Source organism: Morone saxatilis, unplaced genomic scaffold (genome assembly GCF_004916995.1).
Source record: "Morone saxatilis isolate NCDOM2014 unplaced genomic scaffold, NCSU_SB_2.0 Contig23, whole genome shotgun sequence".
Classification (NCBI taxonomy): Eukaryota; Metazoa; Chordata; class Actinopteri; family Moronidae; genus Morone; species Morone saxatilis.
The window spans coordinates 23,109,508-23,116,384 of record NW_023339796.1 but is presented as its reverse complement, the minus strand read 5'-3'; the positions used below and the strand labels follow the sequence as shown (position 1 = coordinate 23,116,384).

The window sequence follows — 6,877 nt, the reverse complement described above, 5'->3', positions numbered from 1 at the left end:
GGGTGCTAACAAAGGGCTTTAGTCGCTTTTGATACTGTACGTGTGTCTGGTGGTGTGTGTGTGTTGCAGGAGATGGCTTTGTGTGGATCAGCTCCCTAAACTCGAAGGGCTAATTCATCTTTCTCACGCCTCGTTAGGGAATGCTGGGAGTCTGATTAAAGATTGAATATTTCATGGCGGGTTTGGTATATCGCTGGCCACCTGCTCTCTCTCTCTCCCTCTCTTTCTCTCTCTCTCTCTCTCTCTACGTCTCTCTTTCCATCTCCCATTATCCTCCTCGCTTCCTCATTTTTTCTCTCTACCTCTTTTCTCTTTAGTCACTTTCTTCCCCCCTCGCTCTGTCTCCATCTCCACCTATTACTCCACTTCTTCTCTCTCATCATACTATCCCTCCTTCATCCCTTTCCTTCTCCTCTGTCTCACCCTGTCTCTGCCTCGCTGTCTCTCACTTTCACACACACACACACACTTTCTGCCTCTGCTTACTCACTGCTTGCTTCACTCCCTGTGTGTGCATATGCCGTCGTGCCAACTAACAGGAAGTGCTGAAACTTGTGCTGCTGGAAAGCTGAATATCAATGATATGCATTGAACACTGAATAGCACCCAGACTTTTAAGAGGTGTAAATGCATCTGTCTCTCCAATATGTAATCTTTACTCCTCCTAAGCATCACTGCATCAGACATGCCCTGTGATTTACGGCAGCTGAAATGACACTAAAATTACCCATATTTCTCCCTGTCTCACTGAAATGACAAGAAGAAAGCAGCATCCGCAACTGTGCAAGGTTTTGTTGTAGTGTTTCTCTGATCCATCCTCAGTACATGTACTGAATGATCCGTGTGGGTGAGAGAACACAGTAAACACCTAGTTCGTCACCTACTTTGTGCAAATTGAACTGAAAATTTGTTTAAGAATACTGTACGCACTACTAAAGCAAAATATCAACTGACTTTATAACAAGGGCCTTAAGGTGGCTTATTAAGTTAATTTTTTATTTATCATGCCTTAATTGGTAGACAAAGTAGATTTTCTTTTAAAAATGCAAAAGAACAAAAATAAGTTTTATATTCATTTGACATGTTAAATAATATTTACACTGGATCAAAGCACATATTATTGAAATTAAAGTTGCTTTGAGGGTACCAGGGGCATTTCCAGACTCCAGGAGGACAAGAGGGGCACTGACTAATGTAGGGTTAGCTTGACTTTGTAGTGTTATTCAGCCCCCTTCCCGACATGCTAGCATGACATGGTGTCAGTAGAATGTGTTCGGTAGTCTAGTTTCATATGATACCTGTATCGTGGAGTCCACAATAGCTCCTGTATACAGTGCAAGTGGAAGAGAGAAGGATAATGAGGTGGCACTTGGGGTGGCCAATCAGATTTCAGGAGTAGCCAGTGCCACCCCAGACGCGCCCCCCCTCTGGAAACGCGGCTGAAGGGTACCAAGCATTTGATAGAACCCCTTGTAGTTAGCCTATAGTTAGATACAGCCATTTCTGTAACATACTAGTCGTTAGTCACTAGGGGTTTCTCATTTTATCCCATAGGACTACACTATAAAATGTCTCTTAGGTCTAAACAATGCCAAGACCTGGTGAATGTCTTTGCTTGAAATTTTATTCCCACAGGTGCACAGGCACCTGCAGACTCCTTTCGCTTGCAGCTGTATCCATTAGCTGCTGTGCTAAAGGAAAGAGATAAATTATCTAGAGTGATAATTGTCAGGCTAGCTGCCTCTGACAGAGCATATGCAGCAAGGTGACTGCAGGCTCCCAGTGTCGTTGGCTTACAGTGAATAAAAGACGAGCGACGCTGGGTCAGCCATGTGGTGGTCTAACATTTGTCTTGCTTGTCCATCCATCCATCCGTTTGTATTAGTTGATGGATATTTGTCACCAGTTAATGAATAGCTTTAGGTGCACTACCACCGGGATCTGGACTGGTGTACGACATCAGATTTGTGATCCAGCTAACAGAGAGGCATACTGTATATGCAGCTCAATGTAAACAAATGTGTAATATGAATACTTGAAATGGCAAGTGTAAACAGGGTCAGAGGCATTTTCTTCATGACTCAACATGACTCTCCATAACAGCAACAGAAACAATTGTTTGTTCTTTCTCTACAGGTCTTTTGCTTTCCTAAAACAGTATTTTGTGTTAAGTGCCAAAGTAAGAACCTTTTCAATTTGAATTTTACAACATCAGCTGCCACTCCTCCTCCCCTGTTCTCCTTTATATAGTCCCCAGACAGTTTTGAATGTGTGAGCACAATGGGCTTCATGATACTTTTGATTTACTGTCCATCATTATACATTTTGTGTGCATTCTGTCACCTATCCCATACCCAATTTGCATACAAACACTGAACATACTAGGTGTTCTTATGCTATACTAAATGGTCACAAGAGCAGAAAAATGGCAATATGCTTTTATTGAAAATGGCTGGATTGTTCCCAGAAGTCAATCTGCTTGTAACAAAAACACAATTCAAACACTCATGCAGAGACATTGAGCAGAACTCTGCAGTCTCCCTTTTTATTTCTACCAAAAGAGTGACATTTTTTGTGTCGTTTTTTTTCTCACAGCAGCGTGGCACACTATGGATTAATCAAATTCTGTACTGTGTGAAAGCTCCCCTAGCAGACACATAACCTTCTCTCCAGCAGTGCGTTTTTTTCCTCATTATTTAGATTCTTCACACTAAAAGATCATAATGAGAGATAATCTGCAGCCCTGTTGACTTGCAATGGGAAACGCTTCAGAGGGATTAATTATGCCAAATTGACTGAGTTTAATTGAATTGAATCCATTAACAGGTGGTATCCAAAGGAAATGTGTGAAAGAAAGAAGGATATAAAGTGGTAGTACAGTTCTAGTGCTTTTATTTTGTTGTTGATCTGTGTGAGTCCTTAGTGATATGTTGCACTGTGCTATAGCTTTCGATCAGTGGCCTGTTTTTGTGTGTGTGCGTACTCAGGTAACCTTGCATTAAGGCTCAAGTTAGAGGCCAGGGGAGATGCAGACTAGAACACAGCAGCTTGTTAACACCCAAAAAAATTCAAGAGATTATTTGGCTGAGTAATTAAAACATGATGCTCCTGTAATTTAAGACTCCACTGGGGGTCAGCATACAACAAACAGTTGCTATACTAATGGAAGAAAGAGATGTTTGACCTGATTTCAACTGGGGTCTTTGGATGAATATGCTTGTGATCCGTTTGTAGAAAACATTTGTGGTCATGTGACGAATGCAAGTCAAATATCCACTCTCACATTGTTTTGGTCTTCACCAACTCTTGAGAAACACATTCAATTTGAATCTTAAGCTACTATATATTCCAGTACGTACACTACCTAATCACTAACTTTAGTCAGGTAGTGTGCCTGCTTTGTCTGAAATTGAGCTTCATGTAGGCTGAAGAGAACAGTAAACTACATGCCAAAACTAAAACAATGAGCTAAAAGAGGCTAAGTGCTACATAGAGCTGAGGGTAACTGCAGAGTAGGGTGATCACTCTGTACTCCTTGCACATTACATTTGTGGTGCGTTCGTTTTGTCTCGGTGTGTTGTTCTGGTAAGTCGCGATTGCAACTCGGGAGTGACGCGTCGACATCGTCTCGGAAAACGGCCAAGTAACCGCGGGTTTTGCGTTTGTTGGGACAAACGACGACGGAGTCGGAGAGCGAGCACGGACGGAAATGACGATCGCGGTAAAGTGCGGTTATCAGTAGTGGGATGTATGGTGGGTTTACGGGTGCCACCGCGATTACATGGTTCATTACATATTAGCACATCATCTTTCAGTTGATATCTGAAGGTATTCTGTTTTGAGTAACGACGTGCTGTCTGATTTTCTGCCAAAACTCGGATTGTCTCGGTCATAGCGGAACATTGGAGCATCTTAGCCAATTGTAGACTGCAGCAGCCTGTACAAAAGTAACTATGAGGCGTATTACACATATAAGACTGTGAAGCACGGAGGCCCTAGCTAGGTAAAGTATACATTGCTATGTGTCACGAGACTTCTTCATTTTGGTATACACACAGAGCACAAGGTGTTAGAAATGTAAACCACATGGTTGACTAGTGTGATACTTGGGTAGCCCTTGGTAACTTGAACTCGGGGTCGCTTGAGTGTCCGACTTCACGAGTCGTTTTTTCCGACCTCTGGGGAGCGTCTTTTGGCACTGCGGTCGGGTACAGTTACTTGTACAGCTGCGTCAATTTCATCCGGTTTGTCGCCATGTTTGATGTCCCTTCATTGAGTATGTAGTGGTAGCTATTAGAGAGGATTGTCCCATCTTGTTAAACCGCCCTGACTACAAGCTGACTTATCCGGGTCGTAGGAGGCCTGCTAGGCTGTATTTGAATCTGAGGATCATGCTCGTCGAGTATGCAGGTTTCAGAATGGATTTCTTCCGTATATCTGTAGTACTAGACTTAGTACAGGTAGATTTCATACATATTTTAAAGGCTATTGATGATTGTATTAGTATTTAAGTCGACTGTATAAGCAAAGTGCAAGATGAGAACGTGACCAGGCTGGTGTACAGGATCGAGTAGTGGAATGAGTATATGTACCTAAGTGATAGGGAATGTTGGGGAAGCTTAGGGGCTGCTGCTAGGTGAAAAAATCTTGGATTTCTCGTTGTAGGTTTGGTATGAGACTCGCTAGAATTGTGTGTTAATGCTAGTGGGTGTTCGCTATCAGGGATGACAGGATTTTTGAAGATATGGTTGCGATGTTTCTCAGTGCGTCTCTGTTGTATCACGAGGGCCGAATAAGGCACGGTTGTGAGTCAGGAAAGTAGTACGCTCAATTCAGGTTGGAACGTTATCCCCAGGCACGGATATATTCGGCTTATTTAACGTGTGTACTCAATAGGATTTGTGGGATGGCATATATATAATGCGTCGTGAATGTGAATCCGGTGTAGTGTGTTATAGACGTACCAATACTTGCTGTACTGTATTACTTATTGTTGTACGGTGGTGTTGTGTGTTTATGGTGCTTGGCAGGGGTCCCGCTTATTACTCCAGACGTGCTGGGTGTTGTGGTAGTGCCAAGTAGAATTTACCCGCGCAGTTGGAATGTTGCTTTACTGTGGTGCTGGTGGGATGTGGAGATCCAGACTGTTCGATGTGTTGGCGTGTCCGCATAGTTTTAGCGTACGAGAAATTTACTGACACGAGTCGCTGAGGTAAGTTCTACTGTTACTGTTGCCATGAGAAGGGACTAAGGTCAGGTTTCAGACCCGAATGTGGGGAGATAACGGGCTGTATGGCGCCGATATACGTCTCGCAAGGTGTTGCGCTTCTCAGATCTAGTAAGATGCTATTTGTAGCAGCTATGGGATGCATACTTTTTAGTGTATTGTTTATATTAGTTTTGTGTTGTAGCTGGTTTTAATTGTTGGTTGTCTGAGCCCATATGTCACATGTAAGCGCCCATTGGTGACGTGGGACATCGTGCAGTCGGAGCCGTTGGTGTTCCTTTAGATAAGGTCAGCTGGGCGTACTGTTTGAAGACTCAGAACAGTTGGAAGACTGTATTGAAGGAGCTGGGTGAGAAGAAGGTATAGGTGTAGTTCTGAGTTGGCGAGGGTTTTTGGTAGACAGGTGTGTTCCTGGGTTGAGTCGGATGGAAGAGCCAAAGCGATAGTGTGTTGCGTGGGCCAGTTTTTTGCTGTGAGTTTAGTCCAATGGATCGAGCTAGAGCATTGTATATAAGGCCTATAGTGGAGTCAGTGGCGCTGGTGTCTTTTTTCTTCTGGGTAAAAGACGGCCCCAGATCTCGCGCACTTCCCGGCTCGAGCATTATGCAGTTTGCTGTTGTCTAGATGCATAGGCATATGGCTGTTGTATGTGGCTTGTGACCTCACTGTGCGTGGCACACATGAAAATAGTTGTTTTCAGTTGTATGTTTTTAAATAGTAGTAAGGGCTAATGTTGTCTTCTTGTGGTATGTTTCTTGTTGATGTGTTTTGTGTGTTTGGTTGGTGTGCTGTCGTGGTGCTGTGTAGATATGGAGTATGCTGGTTAATTTCGGCTTAGGGAGATTAGAGAGGGCGACGGAGGGGTTGGGGACGTTGGTTGAGAAGGCTCTGGACAGAAGGCGCTCGCTCGCTGCGTACGTGATGTCCGCGACTCATTTTGAGATGCAGGAGACGCATGTGTTCTCGTGAGGTGTTGACACAAGCGAATCAGATGGCATTAACTCTAATTACAAACAGCATTAGGACTGATTAAAACCATAATTCTCAGCTTCCTGTTTCTTGTTTACTTGCACAAATCTAGATCATTAATGGAACGGATAGAGCAATGGAAATGGGTTATGCAATGGATTACATGGAGCAAGATCGGGATTAGAGAGGTCATGGCGATTCGATTGGCATAGATGCGCGGAGTGGTTCTGGTGAATGTGTTTGGTGGTTTTGCGGATGGTTTGTGCCTAGTTGGAATTGTGTACACCCTGTGGTAAGATTTGTTGATGTAGATATGATGCTGTGTGGCTAGTTGGATGTTTTGGTTTGTGAGAATATGTTTGTGTTTGGTCAGATTGGATGGAAAACTGGCTCTGGTGGAAGAGGAATATGTCGATGGATGTGCTGTATGAAGAGAATGGTTTAGTGGTTGGTATGGCGAATGGTTGTCGTACTAGGTATTGTCGAATAATTGTGTGTTATAGTGTTGCCCATGTGGTGCTGGGGACAGGAAAAGTGAGTGCGTTAAAATAACAGATGCATATGGCATGATTGATAATTTTTTCGGGTTATGTGTGGGAGAGTTAAAGAAGATGAAAGTGCCAGAAGATTAGACTAGTCAGATAATTGAGATGGATTGGCATTGGTGTTTGGTTGTTACAG

The 6,877-nt window shown here is 43.4% G+C and overlaps 1 protein-coding gene across 1 annotated transcript in view; it reads left to right on the top strand.

Moving 5' to 3' along the window:
• ctnnd2b (catenin (cadherin-associated protein), delta 2b) overlaps window positions 1-6,877 on the top strand; it is a 123,567-nt gene that overhangs the window by 93,808 nt on the left and 22,882 nt on the right. The window lies entirely within an intron of this gene.